The sequence below is a fragment of the Alosa sapidissima genome, chromosome 18 (genome assembly GCF_018492685.1).
Source record: "Alosa sapidissima isolate fAloSap1 chromosome 18, fAloSap1.pri, whole genome shotgun sequence".
NCBI classification, from domain to species: Eukaryota; Metazoa; Chordata; class Actinopteri; order Clupeiformes; family Clupeidae; genus Alosa; species Alosa sapidissima.
The window spans coordinates 18,517,680-18,535,751 of NC_055974.1; the positions used below are offsets into that span (position 1 = coordinate 18,517,680).

The 18,072-nt window shown below is 42.8% G+C and overlaps 1 protein-coding gene across 1 annotated transcript in view; it reads right to left on the bottom strand.

The window, feature by feature from the left end:
* LOC121689493 (astrocytic phosphoprotein PEA-15) overlaps window positions 1-10,117 on the bottom strand; it is a 46,166-nt gene extending 36,049 nt beyond the window's left edge. Inside the window, exon 1 of the mRNA XM_042069363.1 lies at window positions 9,719-10,117. The gene's annotated coding sequence lies outside the window, so the exon portion shown is untranslated. The remainder of the gene's footprint in view (window positions 1-9,718) is intronic.
* Window positions 10,118-18,072: the final 7,955 nt, after the last annotated feature.

The window sequence follows — 18,072 nt, forward strand, 5'->3', positions numbered from 1 at the left end:
TAGACCCCCAACAATGGACAATGAAACATGCAGACAGCGTGTATAGGCAGTGAATTTGTGCGGTGTCTGTGGGAAGTGTGTGTGTGGTGAGTGTGAGAAGTAGGAAACATCCCCGGTGAGTTCACTTCCCGTTTCGTTCTGAGATGCTGCTCACACTTCCAGAAGGGGCTTCAGTGTGTTTTTAGTGCCTAATGTTCTAGTTAATGGCTAGTGTGTGTGTCTGTGTGTGTCTATGCGTGTGCACCCATTTATGCATGCGTGTGTGCATATGTGTATATGTGTGTGTGTGCATGTGTGTATGTGATTATGTGTTTGTGTGTGTGTGTGTGTGTGTGTGTGTGTGTGTGTGTGTGTGTGTGTGTGTGTGTGTTAGGGCTGGGACAACGCGTCGACGTAATCGATGACGTCGACGCAAAAAATACGTTGACGCAAAATATGCGTGTCGATTCGTCAGACCCAAAACACCCGCCAGAGTGAAGTAGCAACGTGGGTAATTTAATTTCATTCATTTCATTGAGCTGCGCGTTTTACGCACGCAACCTTTCCTTGCCCCGCCCCCTCTCTCTCATCACGAGCCCGCAGCCTTTCCTTGCCCCGCCCCCTCTCTCTCATAACGAGCCCGCTGCCCCTCCTCTGCATGTGCATTTAACAAAATATTCATTCACGATTGTTGAAGGATTGTTGTTGCCACATAGAAGCATTGCATAGAACATGGCTGGCTAAATTGCTATTAAATCCGCTTAGCATTGTGACCATGCTGCATAAATTTGTTCAAAACTGCTGCATTAAAGTTAACCCCGCTAAGGTCTTATCACAACATAATACACTGAGGAGACTAAACTAAGTTATGCAATCAAGCAACATCTCAAAACTAACGTTAGAATACTGTTTGGATGTTGAGTTTAGCATGCTTACTTACAGCTGCTTGTCAATTTCGTTACTCATGTAGGGCTCATTTTATTGACTCTGACACTGAATGTTTGCAAAATCCCGATGTAAATGGAAGTGTTTCCTAAGACTTAAAAGTGATTGTACCAAGGAGAAGTACAAACCATTATTTGAACTAACTAGGCTACGTATGAATTGCATCCACACATCAGCAGCCTTTTAACTGTGTTGTTAGTGTTACAATTGCGAGGGTTTGCTCACGAATGTCTTAAAGTGACAGGCACTCAATTACTACTGAACTTTATTGAATGCTACCTCTGACTAAGAATGCATTACTTTGCACTTGTATAGTCTTTTACTTTGGAATTTTAAGAGCAATAAACATATATTGTTTAGGAATTCATGTTTTTCCATTCAGATATGTAAATCAACATGCATAAATTGCTATTAGTCAATTAATGGGGAGATAATCGATAATCGAATCGAATCGAAATCTAATCGGATTGAAAAAATGAATCGTTAGATTAATCGATGCATCGAAAAAATAATCGCTAGATTAATCGTTTAAAAAACAATAGTTTATCCTAGCCCTAGTGTGTGTGTGTGTGTGTGTGTGTGTGTGTGTGTGTTTGCGCCCATCTACAGTACGTGTGTGATTATGTGCAATGTGCATATGGGTGTGTGTTGTGTGTGTGTGTTTGTGTGTGTGTGTGTGTGTGTGTGTGCGTGTGTATGTGTGTGTGTGTGTGTGTGTGTGTGTATGTGTGTTTGCGCCCATCTACGTGTGTGATTATGTGCATGTGTGTCGTGTGTGTGTGTGTGCGTGTGTGCATCTGAGTTGTCTTGTGTGACGGAGGGGGAAGTGATTGTTTATGTCGAATGGCGTTCTGCCGTCAATGTCAGACCTCTGGCTCTGGGACAGAAACAATCCTGCTGAGGCCATCATTCCTAACTGGCCTTCGCTATAGGCTGGTTACCATGGCAATGGCCACAATAACACACCACTTGAAACTGTAGCATTGTGTTCGCAGAGCTTATGATGCAACAACAAGCTTCAACTAAAATCAATGGAACTGACTACACTGTGCACTGAGTGCATTCCAAAAAACATAGACTTCTAAAACTATTTTTATGCAAATGGCAGGCTTTCCACTGTGCTCCCAGTTTAACCTGTATGGTGGCCCTGAAGTGCACAACACAAAACACAATGGCAATTAGGAAATCTCTTTTTGATTAGCTGCTGTGTTTTGTGATTGTCTTTGTGATTTTTAATTTGTGGCTGTGTTTTGTGATTTGCTGTTGTGATTTTGTGTGTGTGTGTGTTTTCCTATTTAGGCCACCGTAGTAACCTCTCACGAGTAAACAGCATTGGTTCATTAAAAGGCGACACTGAAGGTGTGTGATCAATTCGGAGATCCCAATGACCTTTTTGTCTGGTTTAAACAACCCTAAAAGTAATTGTAGCCAACTCTCATGCTCCTCATACACCAGTCTAAACCATTAATCACTGCATTGTTTCAGCCAGGTACAAAGTCTTTGTTATTGTGATAAAGGAGCATGCCCACTTTTTGGGAAATTGAGAAATTAGGGAAATTATCCTGGAAAAATAGTATTTATATAGAATAGTAGGGATTTTTTTTCTCTAATGTGACTTAATGGCATATTCTATCCATCTACCAACTAGTATCTCAATTTATTAGACAGCCTCAACAATTCAGTAACAAACATTAAGTAATAATCTAAGTGATGTAGTTAATATTTTATCAATTTTAACTGCCCTAGTAAATCAATACTACTTTAAAGAGCCTTAATATAAAGCCATTTTATTAGACACTTTATTGTGTTTCACCAGCCAACCACTATCATCTGCGGTGTGTTCTCAATTAAGGGTAATTGTGTATAAAAGCTTCTACTGAATGAACAATGTTGTCATAGTTCAAAGATCACTGTTTCACTCAATGAATAGTTTATAGCACCCAGAAATTTGGTCGTGGCACTCAGGAAATGGTTAATGTATCACTTAGTGGAGGGGAAAACCGCCAATGGATTGTTTATGCCTACATGTTATTGGTCAGTCTCATGTGGTTCTGGAGGTTTTCTAAACCATCAGATGCTACAGAAATATATGCATAGCCCTGTGAATATGGGTGTGTTTTCTGGATGTGTGTGTGTGTGTGTGTGTGTGCGAGTGAGTGTGCTAAACCTCAACATACCCAGTCTTTTTTTCCCAAGATGTGCTCACACTCAATTCTAGAGTGGATGTGTATGCTGCCATGGCAACCAAAAAGGATGCAACTGACTGAAACGTGCAGGGAGACAGAGTTCATCGACTGAGGGAGTGGAGGGTGGCAAAACATTACATCACTCATAGAAGCCATAAAAGGAGACCAACAAAAGTCACCATGGCAACCATATAACACTCAAAGCATGACCAGTAGCAGTATTTAACATGTCTAGGAGGGTGTATGTGTGCCTCTAGGTTAGGCTGGAGGTAGATGCCTATGTGTGTGTTTATGTGTGTGTGTTATTGTGTGTGTGTGTGTGTGTGTGTGTGTGTGTACTAGGCCTAGGTGAATTGGAAATGTGTGTGTGGGGACTGATAGCTGTCAAGACATCTCTGTGTTTAAGATTACTCACTAAGGATGGGGATCAGAGGAACTCACAAATCGATACTGTCACTGTTTGCCTGCATCATGGTTCTCCCGCAATACTCAATACATTGAAAAAGATGAATTTACTGTTATGATATCTGTGTAATCTACAGAAGGAGAAAAAGACAAAAAACTGGAATTAATTTATTCATTACATTTCATGACTGAATTAAAGCAGTGTACAAAGTGCATAGAGTCTCAGCCTAGTGCCTCTTAAAAATATTAAAATAATTTGACAATATGTTGAGGATTACCCTCATTCATTTGATAAGTGTCACATCAAGGATACATAAAGTAGGGACTCTGTTAAATAAAATTGGCAGATGATTCCATTTTGAATGTAAAATGTAGAATTTAATGATTTAGTTAAAATATCAATATTTGGGACCAGATAATGTATCACCAAAATAAGTTATATTGATATATTGCCGTATCAATATGTTGCCCCACCCCTACCCAGCATGCATGTGTGGTGTTTTATTTATTTTTGGGCTGGTTTGCCTGGTGAACTGCTCCTAATGAAAGGTCAAATAAAAAGGGAGGAGAGGAGAGGAGGCGTAGAGAGGAGAAAAGCTTAATGTACAGAAATGTACTCAGTGAAGCATCCGCTCATGCAAAACACTATACACTATAGTACTGTGTGAGTGTGTGTGTGTGTGTGTGTGTGTGTGTGTGTGTGTGTGTGTGTGTGTGTGTGTGTGTGTGTGTGTGTGTGTGTGTGTGTGTGTGTGTGTGTGTATCAAGAGCATGTGTAGGTTTTTGCACGTTGGTCCATTTTATTTGCATGATAGACAAAGAGCAACATGTCTGTAGCCTACATGACAAGACATGGAAAGAGAGAAAGAAAGAGAGAGATAGAGAGAGAGAGAAGATAGAAAGAAAGAGAGATAGATAGAGAGAGAGAGAGAGAGAGAGAGAGAGAGAGAGACCATCCACCTCTGTATGCGAGGCTTGAGCTATTTGGCTCCATTCCAAAGCCAGAGACTGCTTGGACAAACACTGTGACACTTCCTCTAAAACAACAAGCTGGAACACAACGCCATGCCTCTCCACCCCATACTTCGAACTTGGGCACAGAGCTCCATGCCAAGCAGGGCAAAGCTATGCCAACTCTGAGCGCAGAGGGCAGAGGGCAGAGAGCAGAGCGCATACAGGCATCATAAATGGATAAAGAGAGACCGAGATCCCAGGTGATGACTCAGATCGCCAACAAGTGAACACCAGGCACATAGGGACGGGCAATTTCTCAACCCAACGAGCAAATAGAATGAGGACAACACAGAGATAAAAATAGAGAAAAGGAGAGAGAGAAAGAGAGAGAGAGAGAGAGAGAGAGAGAGAGAGAGAGAGAGAGAGAGAGAGAGACTGTTTTTGTTTACATATTCATTCATATTCATGGCTATCTCTGCATCATGTGCCTGTGATCCTAGCGAGCAGATTTATTGTTTTGAAAAGCAGCAGTCACTGTAGCTGTGCCGGCCTGATGGGGGGAGTGTGGGTGGCCGTTCAGGGGAGTGCGTCCATTAAATGCTAATACTCAGGGGGGTTGAGGCCGGTGCTCTCCACATTCTTGGCCTTTTCCTTTCGATTTCAAAATGCTGATAGGTGCTGCTTGTCACATTGGAGCGGAGAGGAGGAGGCAGGCGAGCAGGAAGAATGAACCTGGCACATCACAGGATAGGGAGATGGGGAGAGAGAGACAGAGAGACAGAGAGAGAGAGAGAGTGAGAGAGAGATAGCGAGAGAGAGAGACTGTACTAATGGATGGGCGTGCAGACCAGCTGCACAGAAGCACTGACCAACCAATGGACCGGCACTCTGCCTGACAGCCTTCATCCAGTGTGGTTGAACAGACATCCATATCCAGCAGATGCATATACACAAGTACATACATACACACGCACACACACACGCACACACAGATGCATACAGATGGCATCTGTCTATTTCTCTGATGGTTAAGCATGCATCTCTTAAAGCTCTGACAGACACACAGACACACACACACACACACACACACACAAGACACTACAACAGCATTACAACATGAGAAGCACCATGCAGAGGGCAGGATTAAAACAAAAACAGGCACTGAATTGGCGATATGACCAGAAAGACCTGGAGATGGTGGCTACCCTTTCTTTATGCACAAGCTCCCTTTCATGGGATGGCAACTCATTTGGACAGATTGTTAAGGAGAATTTCCATTTTCTGTAAAAATTAACAAATGGTGTTATCAATTGTAGCTTACAGCTTCACTGTAGGAGAGAAAAACTGCTCATCAGGCATAGAACCCCATTCTACAACATATCCAACAATCACACACACATACACACATACACACATACACACACACACACCGACCCACACACACACACACACCGACCCACACACACACACACACACACACACACACACACACACACACACACACACATAAGCACTTTCATACACTGCAAGCAGGCATAGCTCTTTCCTAGTGCTCTCCATCACCAAGGCTATGCAGCATCACATCGATTAATTCGAATCAGCTCAAATCACATCAAATTACTCCCAGCAAGACGTTTCATCAGAGCAGGCAGAGAGTGGATTATGTGGGACCAGGGGTGGGTGTGTGTGTGTGTGTGTGGGGGGGGGGGGGGGGGGGGGGGGGGGGGTTAGGGAGGGGGGTGGACGACGGATTGTGGGGGTCATCGAGGTCAATGCCAGCCATCCAGTAGCCTCCTTGGCATGGGCAATGCCGGCAGACGTTTCAGCATGTTCATTTATACACACACACACACACATATGTATGTAAACACCCATGCATGCACAAACTCAATCTTTATCTGGCACACACACACACACACACTCACACACATACACACACACACATGCATGCTCTCTCTCTGTCTCACTCACACACACACACACACACACACACACACACACACACACACACACACACACACAGCCCATGCTGGCATCCAACCCTGCCTCATATGCCACATCCTCCACACAACTGTGAGTGATCGGAAACTAGTGCACTGAGGAAGCATCCATTCCTTACTGTTATGTTCCTGTTAAAAGCCTTGGAACAAGTGCATACTTGAACACAGATAACAATGCAAAAAGACTACTGTCATGTACAGATTATGACTGTTGTGACTATATCAAAAAACATATGATACCAGCATAGAGTATAGTATACACTCCAGTGATAAAAATATCTTTAGTAAAAACAAACAAATATAAAAGATAAATATGGCCTTTCCATTCTAAAAGATGTACAGTAAGCATACAACAGACAAGTACTACTTTAACAAATGTCCCTGAAGATTAAATCCCATCATGATGTACAGTACATCAAGACATTTCCACAGCACATCCCGATCTATATGGGAATTAAACTGATCATGCTATCTGGGGTGAATAGAGGGAAGCTTAAAGTGTGTGTGTGTGTGTGTGTGTGTGTGTGTGTGTGTGTGTGTGTGTGTGTGTGTGTGTGCGTGCGTGTTTGTGTGTGTATGTGTGACTGAGTGTGAGAAGGGAAAAGAGATGCTTAAAGGAATAAAGGCAGGCAGGAGTGAATGAGTGAGTGAACGAGATATTCAGAGCTGAGGAATGAGTGACTGAGTGAGTGTGAGTGGGAAAGATGAGATGAAGGCATGACGGAGTGAGTGAGTGACTGAGTGAGTGGCTGAAAGAGTGTAGAGAGGGGGGGACAGAGGGCAGGGTGACTGCTGACCCACAGAGACACTTATAAGAGATTAGAGGAGATTAGTGTGGAATCACAGGCAGCTTTGGAGCATGATGGGTCGGCCACTCCACATCGACGGATAACCGCAACAAACACACAACCAGTGCTGTACACAAACACACGTGCAGAGACGGAGCGAGAGGTCATCTGCCCAGAATAAATTCACACAGTCCCATCTGAAAATATACTGAATGACCATCATCTCTATCAACCACAGCAACAAAAACAACAACACACACACACACACACACACACAAACACACACACCTACAAAATAATCCAGATGATCAACCTTGTATAACCCGTATTAGAGATCCCTCCAATCCAGAGACATTACTGGAACAATTTTGTATGCAAATCATGTATCATTCAGAGCACCGGCTACAACACTAGACCCATACAGTAACTAAATGCAGTAGTCTCAAATACGGTTGCTAGCCAATCTGTCTGGTTTTCTACTAAAACAGTCTGGACTTTAGACCATATTATGTCCAGGTGTTTTGATTGTTATGTGGGCACATTTGCTAAAACCCCTCAAATTGTGCACACTATGACGTTTGACTCATGCAGAAGCCACAGTCACAGACCAAATAACATGGGAGAGAGCAAATTCAGCAAGCCTGTTTTGTGTATACATGTGCTGCCAATATATCAGTTAGGACAAATGCCAAGCCTTCCACACTCACAAACTGCCAAATCTACAGCCCACATAGAGCACAATCAATAGCACTTGCCCTTTGGCTCTGCTGTGAGAACACCTGAGTACCAAAGCAGAAATTGTGGTTTGAGATCTAGGAAGGTCAAACAATCCCTGGCACATCAGAAAACATGCCAGACCTGGAGAAAAGAAAGCACTTGAATTCGATTCATACTCAAATATGTCCAGGACACCATCACATTGTCAAAATGTAGCCTACATAACAAACCATGGCACTTTTCCATAGTCTATAGTTCGGCTAGTGTATTTTAGGAGAAAAAAGGAGCATATAAGGAGATGGTTAACCCTGGGTGTTTGAACTGCCAGGCCGGCAATGGCTCGCCAGAAGCCTCCTCCTGACGGAGTCAGAGTCCTGAGTCAGAGGACTTGGCCGAGGCACAGAGTGGGGACTGAAAGCGGTCAAAGGCTCTTTCCACTGTTTGCCAGCACGGTCCCGGTTAGCGGTTTAAGGTTTCGGGCAGAACGGCGGAACTTCCAGAAAAACCTCTTGACTGGCTGACTGACTGTCTGTCTGCCAACAAAACATCGACCACAAGTACAGAACTGCCTGCCACCGCCATCGCCAACTCCCCTTCCTCGTGTTGCTGTCGGCAGAGACAGGAAGAGGGTGAGGAGGGTGAAGCACGGTTCTGCTGTGCTGGCCGGACTGTGCGCGCTCACAGCAATTAGCCTGAGCTGACGCGGAAATCAATAGGCCTACTCTAAATTCGAAAGTGCAGACTTCTCTACGGCCAGTGGCAAGTCAAACTCTCTCATCTGAGCTACAAATGATCTGAATCACTTTAAATTAAGTCACTACACACATGAATCAAAAGCATTTTCCCAGTATGTATTCATAATGAATTATTCCGCCGAGTGCACCACCATTGCCGTGAACAGCTGGTAGAAGTTATTCAAACTTCAGGATAATATTGAACACATTGATTTTCCACAATTATTTACACTTAAATGTATGTATGTCAAGAAGATAACATAATAAAGCCGTGTACTGTCCATGGAGGCACCAATTCACTGTGCGGGAGACGCCGGGTAGGCTACACAAATCAGTGGATGTCACGACTCAGAAAAACTAACGTTCAACCGACAACACACAATAACAAGACACCGGTTGACAACAGTATAAGGAAGTAGTTAATAACAAAACGAGAGAAACCCACATGCTGTGGAATGCTCCGGATAACGCTTTTTTGCTAATAGCATGAGTACGATTTTTTCATAGTTTGCATTCCAACGAGGCATCACAGCTATAGGAGCGCACGCCCTTGTGCACTACTAAGGCGACAAAACGATATTTATAATAACACTAGAACCCACATTTATGCACGGTTTTGACACCACCAAGGGCACAGACCACAGTCGACAAAATGTTATTTTAGGATATATATAATATCCTATATGTTTACTTGTACCCAACCGAGAAAAGACGACGGCGAAACACTGTGGTGGTCTAAATTAAGTGTTTTATTTGTCAATATTTCAGATGACGAGTAGCCCCTACAAAATCCTCAGAATCCCATAGCCTATATTGAGTAGGCTAAAGGAAGTCATATACAATGTAGGATAGGCTACTGCCACACATAAGAGCATGTGGCGGAATGCACGTTGTTGAACCCCAGATTTAATGAGAGAAATGTTATTTGAACGATTGCAGGAACGTGGTAGGCAATTGATATATTTCAAATTACTTAACCACTCCCAATTAAGACAGTGGACGTTACTTACTTCGAACGAAGATAATGAGTCAGCCGTCGGTCGTTGTGATGCTCGCGTGTTCTAAGCGGTGATGGAGGCAGCTCTCCCGTTATCGTGGTCCAGTTATTTTCTATAACTGGTTATGAAGGCTTTAAACAACCCTGTATAATAATCCAAACCTTGCTAATATCACTTAATTTAGCACAAAATACAGCGTCGCCGTAGACAGTGTGTATTTTTGGATATCTCAAATGAACAAATTGTAAACGGCTGCGCGTGAAGAGGGCAGGCAAGATGTTTGAGAGCGGTTTTGGTCCTGGGAAGTTGCTGTGCTCGCGTCGATCGTGCTTATGCGTACACAGTCTCGCCGGTTTAAGAATGGAAACGCCTTTTCCTCTCTCTCTCTCTCTCTCTCTCTCTCTCTCTCGCGCTCTCGTTCTCCGTCACACGCGCTGTCTGGTTCCGACACACACACACACACACACATTTTTCCGCCCTGATGTCACTGGGCTATCCGGTCTGAAAATCCCACCTCCTTTATTTTCTGCCCTCCACTAACAATTCCCTAACTCGTCCCGCTCCCGCTGCCTTCCTCCCCTGTCATTTTTCAAAGGCACGTCCGGAGCGCGGAGCCATTAAAACTCGCCGGCGACTCTCAAATGACCTGTTATTTATTATTTGTTTTAAACAAGGGATTGAACACCGACTCATTGATTTAGTGACAGAATTTGCATCGACTTTTTGGGATGTGTAGGCTATAATATAGGCTATTTGAGATTAATTATGTTTCGAAATTGTGCAAATGATCACCCTGTTGTAGTCAATGGACATACATACAGAGGTGCCATGTCCTGTCCTGAGGTGTCCAGGGATAATGAATGGATGTAGGAAGTCATGTTGAAACTAATGATAGTCCCACTCAGTCAGTGGTAAGCTAACCTGTCATCCCAACATCTTAATTAGGGAGGGCCGCTGCCTTTTAGGTTCCCAGTCAAAACTGTCTGCTAGAGTTTTTCTCAGAGCAAGGGTCTCTCTCTCTCTCTCTCTCTCTCTCTCTCTCTCTCTCTCTCTCTACTTACTATTGTTTAGTAGTATTTGTTTTTCGCTAATATCCCCAAAATCCATCAGCTCACATCCTGTATTGTAGCAGGTAATATCTTGGCAAAAGACTCATTATGACCCTACAGTTAAAGTTACAGCCATCTGTGAGCGCACACACACACACACGCACACATGCACATATGCAAACACGCACACATGCACATATGCACACACACACACACACACACACACACTCACACTTTTCTCATTATTTGAGACCACCTCATACCCACAGACCCCCTGTAACACACACACACAAACACACACACACACACATACACGCACACATACCCACACCCCTAACTCAAAATAAATTGCCTTCCAAATGACATATAGTCACTGTAACAGGATCTGAGCCCATTTAAATGAACGCGATTATTTCTCTTTATGCGATGGAAACTAAATGCCACTGTGAGACTTGAGTTACAGCAGGAACTCTGCTGCACTATCATAAGAAGCATTAGCCATTATAACTCTGTGCACCCAATGGTGTGCCCATTGAAAACACAACTTTTAATGTGGTGAAGTGAAAAATAATATCAGAAATATAATTTCTGAGGATCAAAAAGCAAGTTTGATACATTACACAAACAACTCAGGTGTGGAAATGGAGAAAACGTAATTATGTAGAGACACAGCATTTCATTATTTGAATGTGACGTCCAGGATTTGAATGTGTTTTGAATCTGTTTTGTCTCAAACAGTATGTCTGTTGCAACGCTGTAGATTCGCCCTAGAGATAGAGGAGGGGGGTTGCCTTTACCTGTCTGCACCTCTTGTCCATGTGTGTGTGTGTGTGTGTGTGTGTGTGTGTGTGTCTGTGTATAGTGAGGGCGGTGGTAGGATCTGAATTATCTGCTATTAAGTTGTTTTCATACTGTGGAAGGTCTGCCGCACCACCACATGAATAGAATTCCACATATTATTTATTATGTATGAAAACATCACAACTAACTGTAAAAAAAAACAATATGGCCATGTCATCATATGTGGTCTGAGAAAGCACATATAGTCAAGCCCCCTCGTGTGTGTATACGGAAACTTCCAGAAGTTGAAGCCCCTCTGCAATGTGGTTCCAAATACGAGAAGAGGAACAGCATGCATTGGGCCGGCATTAGCCACACGCTGCCTGCGACTCGAAGCACGCATCCATGCAGAGGGCAGGCTGAGTAGAGTGAGCAGGAGGGAAATGGGAAATGTTACGTAAGAACACACGAGCCCGTTCCACCACATGTGCTCTGCTCATCACCACCTCTTCATTCTTTGATGAGGGAGGGAGGGTCACAAGGTTCTGTCTGTCCCGACCACGTCTGTGTTTATGCTGGCACTAACGTCATAACTTGTGTGTGTGTGTGTGTGTGTGTGTGTGTGTGTGTGTGTGTGTGTGTGTGTGTGAGATTGAGAGATTAGAGAGAGAAAGAGAGAGAGGTCTGCTCGATATTTGTGTGTCTGTGTCTTATTTTCTTACATTGTAACTAGGACAGTTGTCAAGTTCTCTGTGCTTGTGAGTCTGTATGTGTATGCTTTACGTGACTGTTTACTTGTTTACAGCAAACTTCCGAATGCGTCAATGCCCAAGTTTGCGTAAGATAGAGCACATTTTTGTGTACACGAAAGGATAGTTGTATTTAAGTTTAGAAACCGCCAGTAATGTGTGAATGTGTGTTTGTGTGTTTGTGTGTGTGTGTGTGTGTGTGTGTGTGTGTCATGGCTCCAGCAGAGTTTCTAATAAGGACGTTTTTATTTCCCATCACAAGATCACCTCATTTACTGAAACAAGAAGAGAGGCCCTTCAGAGAGTCGGCTTCTTGCAAAACAACCTCAACAACAAAAAGCACCCCGGAACATGAACTCACAGGGACACAAATAGAGAGGGAGAGAGAGAAGAGGGTGAAAGAGAGAGAGAAAGAGAGAGAAAGGACAAATTCAAGAGATGAGAGAGGCAAAAATAGTTCAGAGTTCTGAAGATTAGGATAAATCGATTTTCACTCTTTTAATTAATCCATTTCTTTTTTGTTCCAGAAGCCACATGGCCTGCACATGTCCCTATCATCTGACGATTCCAGAAGGTTCTTTTTGCCATGTTTTTTTTTTCTGTGTGTCTTTCTGACTGGTCATCTTCTCCCTAGGTCCCTCTTTCTCTCTCTCTCATTTGCCTGTTCTGGGATGTCGCTGAATGGAACTGGTTGTTGAGAGGGTGGGGGTTGTTGGGGTGGTGGAGGTGGGGTGTAGGGGAGAAGTGAGGGGGTGGCGGTCGGCGATGAGTCAACAGTGTACCACACGACACAAAGAAACTGCAGAGTCATTTCAGCCTGTCTCCATTACCCCTCTCTCTGCCTGATACCACACACTGCCCAGCCAAGCAGAAGAGGGGGACAGAGAGAGGGAGAGAGAGAGAGAGAGAGAGAGAGAGGAGAGAGAGAGAGAGAGAGAGGGGAGGGAAAGAGAGAGGAGTGAGGATATAGAAATGGGACAGAAGTTGAGAAAAGAGAGAAGTTAGGTAGAAATAGAGAGAAGTAGGTGAACAGGAGAGGGGACAGGAAACTAGGGACGGAGAGGAGAGGAGAGAGAAAGAGGACATAGAGAATGGGTCAAAGGGGAAGACAGGAGAGAGAGAGAAAGAGAGAGAGAGAGAGGAGAGAGAGAGAAAAAAGCGATGTACCAGATGTAGCATGAGACTGCAGTATGTACATAGCAAATATTGAATGTCACCCCTTTAATCAGATACTAATAACTCTGAGCAGGCCTCAGTCACAGTAAGATTAAAATTTCTAATAAAGATAAGATTTCTAATAAAGTCCTGTCCTGGTATCACAGAAGAACTGGGCAGTGTTGGACACAGCTTTGTTATGAAACATAATAGGGGGAATTTGCTGTGTTACAGTGAAGCAAGGATATTATCCTTGCATGTTATTGAGATGGATATTACTAATACATATTTATTTGTGTTTTTGATGACGACGATGATGATGATAATGTTGATGATGATTAGAAAGAAGGTGATGATGATGAGGATGATGATGGTGATGGTAGGCCTACTGGTGATCAGTGCAGAAAAGGTGATGATGATGAAATGATGATGAGGTTGAAATGATGATGATGAAATGATGATCAAAGTCAAAGTCAAAGTCAGCTTTATTGTCAATTTCTTCACATGTTCCAGACATACAAAGAGATCGAAATTACGTTTCTCACTATCCCACGGTGAAGACAAGACATATTTTACCAATTTTGGTCCACAGACAAGCATAACATTCAAGTAAACAAAAAAGTAAGTAAATAAGTAAATAAAAAAGTAAGTAAATAAGTAAATAAGAGGGCACATATAATAATGAAAAAATAAGAGCAGCAAAATGTGGTTGAAATTGTGCATAGACAGTGGTAATAATAGTGATAATGGTAATGATGATGACGATGATGATGATTAAAGGATGATGATGAAATGATGAGGATGAGGATGAGGATGATGATGATGATGATGATAATGATGATGAAATTATGTTGATGATGGTGATGATGATTATGATGATGAAATGATGATGATGTCTCTATGGTTCTGATTGTGTGTCTCTGTGTGTGTGTGTGTGTACCCTAAAGAGATAATATCCTCCTTATATTTTATTTTATATATATATATATATATATATATATATATATGAAGAGATCAGTAGAGTTGCTTGTAGAAATTGGGGTAGACACACTTTCAGTTTTTCATAGTTTGTGTCAATACCACGTAGGTGTGTGTGTGTGTGTGTGTGTGTGTGTGTATGTGTTATCTACACAACAGAAGGAGTTGGTGGTGAATAGTTTGCCAAAGAAACGGAGAGAAAAAGCTCCAAAACTCACAGATTTCTGACCAACCGTTCACGCCATGTTCTTAGTCATCGGCCTGGTCGTGGTTTCCAAGCAACATGAAAACCACAAGCAAACTGTTGTGTTTGTGTTTTGTTACCAGGGAACATTCGCCATTTGAGAGCCCTTCATATCTCTATTGATCCAAAAAAAGTCAATTTTTGATATGTGTGGGCCTAAGTCTCTTTTTGAGATGGCTGTAGTCCATTGTTATACATCTGTTAGGTAAGAGGGCTCACATGGTACTATGGATGGTCACACATGCTCACTGGTCAAACACATTCATAGTTTTTCTGTGAAGTACTTCATTTCAGCTATCATCATTCAGAAGGAGTCAGCCAGAATCCATTGTTATGTACTATAGAGGAAAAAACACATCATTCAAACCTTCTTTATCACAGTTTTTCTTAGTCACTTTGGTGCCTTTACTGAATTATCATCAACATTTGCACAACACTAAGTGCATTTCTCAAAACAATTTGTACAAACTGTATCACTCAGTAGATCACCTGCAAAAGCATGCATCTTGCTCAAAATGTTTAGTTCAAGTCACAAAAGCAAATATTTATGCCAATCAACATGTCAGTGTCATCAAAATGACAAGTTACTGCCACTGCTATAAACAAAATAGTCAAAATACTTAGTGATGATGTCAGTAACCATTTATTCTGTAAGCATTTTCTCAAAATCAGACAGTGGTCATATGAACTGGTAGTTTTAAGAATTTCAATTCTGATTTTTCAGAAGAATCACCTATTAGACTCACTTGCTGTGGTGTCACCGGTCCGGAACCTTCAACTGGGGTTAGCATTCTGCTCCATGATAAGTGAGACGTGAGGTACGTGTCCTGTCTCAGGTGCACCTGTCTTATTATAGCAAGATGGTGGGTGATTCTGGGAAGTGGGGTCAATAATAACTGGTGTTTATGTGGTCAGGAGGGGTCAGGAGAGGAGAGGATTGTGTGTGTGTGTGTGTGTGTGTGTGTGTGTGTGTGTGTGTGTGCGTGTGTGTGTGTGTGTGCGCGCATGTGTGTGGGGGTGTGCATGCATGTGTGTGGGTGGGTGTGTATGTGGGAGGGGGGGTCTTTTTCTACACATACTGTATGTGCATGAATAATATGATGTTTTTAATGTTCATCCACAATCTGTTCAAGGGTATGACGGTACCATCACTGTCATCATAATTGCAATCTGCTATTTCCTCCTCTGCCTCATTGTATTCATGTAATATACAATGAAAGCCACCTTTCTGTTTTTGTTCTGCCTTTCAGACCTTTTTTTCCTTTTTACTGTATCCCTCCCTTTTATTCTCAGATACTCTCTCTTTCCCTCCTCCCTTCCTAATCATGGCTCCCTCTCTCTTTCCCTCCTTCCTTATTCAGCTGTCTCTCTCTGTCTTCGTACGCCCCCCCGTCACCCTCCCTCATATCATTATTATCATCTTTCATCTCTCTCTCTCTCATTGTCTATATTATTTATGCTGGTCTCTAGACCTTATTATTGCACTGTTGCACTGTTGGACTAATGTTGGACTACTTTTTGCACCTTCACCATGACACTCACTCTCTTGAGCACCTCACCATGCACACAGAACTACAGGCCCTGTCACTACAAGCGTCTCATGCTTGATCACCCTCAAGCACACTGGATTTCTTACATTTATTTATATAGTATATTTAGTATTTAGTTTTGTTAGTTTTTCTTATCTCCTACTGTCTCTATTGTACAGTGGAGTTTGGTTATATGTTTATACTTATATTTACCATTTCTGCTGTAAGTGCATGTTGTGTGTGATGTCTGTATGCTACTGAGACCCCCCTGAATTTCCCCTCGGGGATCAATAAAGTATCTATCTATCTATCTATCTATCTATCTATCTATCTATCACCCATGTCTCTCTCTCCCTCTGTTCCTTTACTTCCTGCAACTCACCTCTCTTTCTCTCTCTCTCTCTTCTCTCCCCCTCTCCATCTCTCTCTCTCTCTCTCTCTTCTCTCCTCATCCTCCTTATCTTCTTTTCCCCATTCTCTGACACACTCTTTTTCTCTCTTTTTCTTGTGTCTCTATAATCTCCCATCTCTCTTGCTTTCTCTCTCTCTCTCCCTCTCTCTCTCTCTTGCTCCCACCCTCCCTCCACTCCCCCATCTCTCTTGCTTTCTCTCTCTCTCTCCCTCTCTCTCTCTCTTGCTCCCACCCTCCCTCCACTCCCCCATCTCTCTTGCTTTCTCTCTCTCTCTCTCCCTCTCTCTCTCTCTCTCTCTTGCTCCCCCCTCCCTCCACCCCCCCTCCCTCTCTCTTGCTCTCTCTCTTTCTCTCCCTCTCCAGCTCTGACGCGGTGCTATCGTTCATTAGCGCCTGTGCTGAGAGGTGCCATGCTCTCCTCTGCAGCTCTGCTCAGGTTTGGCACAGCCGGCCAGCGGCACCTCTCCTCATCGGCATGTTACCACGGAGACCGAAGACCGAAAGATAGAGAGGGAGAGAGAGAGAGAGAGAGAGAGAGAGAGAGAGAGAATGGTCAGAATGCAGAACCCTTCTCTCCCGAGAGTCTTGCTCTACTGGAAAGGAGTTCAAGCCAAAGAGCCCAACCTACGCATGGTTTAACATACACCCACAATGTTTTTTTTAATTTAATAACTATTACTTCTTGGCAAAAAAACTTAAAACCAAATGTTTTTCATCAGACTGACTCCCATCTGTTACATCAAGTCAAGAATTTAGAACTTTGAGATAAAGTTTGCATGCATGTGTTAACTATGAGCTTTGCAAGAGTTCAGCAGCGAGCAGGGACTGAGCAGGGATGTGTCCTAGGTGAGGGTTTATACACTCTCCTCTATACTGGCATACACACATACACAAGGGGCAGGGGCATTTGAGTGCCGTTACGACTCCTACCAGAGGAGGGCAGTGTTGTGTGGAGTGTCTGGATGTGAAATGCTGAGTTTGACGTATGAGCACACACACACACTCAAGAAAATGCAACTATATATATATATATATATATATATATATATATATATATATATACTGTATACTGTATATACAACATTATAGCCAGGGAATACCCATAAGAACATTTGGCAAATTTGCTCTGCGAAAAGGGGCCAAAAGGCCACTGAAGCCCATTCCCAATGTCCCTAAAACACGGGCAGGCAAATACAATAGCTAATGGACGTGTATTTCTTTGGAATTGAGTATACAACTGTATTTAAAACTTTTAACTTAGTTTACAAGATTGCTGCACTTCTGAAACAATTTGGTGAGAGTTTAATGCACCAATTTAAGTTTAATTTCACAGCTAGTTATGCCCCTGCTGGGAGTCATAAGTCAATGAACCTTGTCCAGACACACTCTCAATTCCAATTGAGAAGGTCTGTGTACTAAACAGGCTAATATGCTACTATTACTTTTACTAAGTATTATTTCTTATGGCAA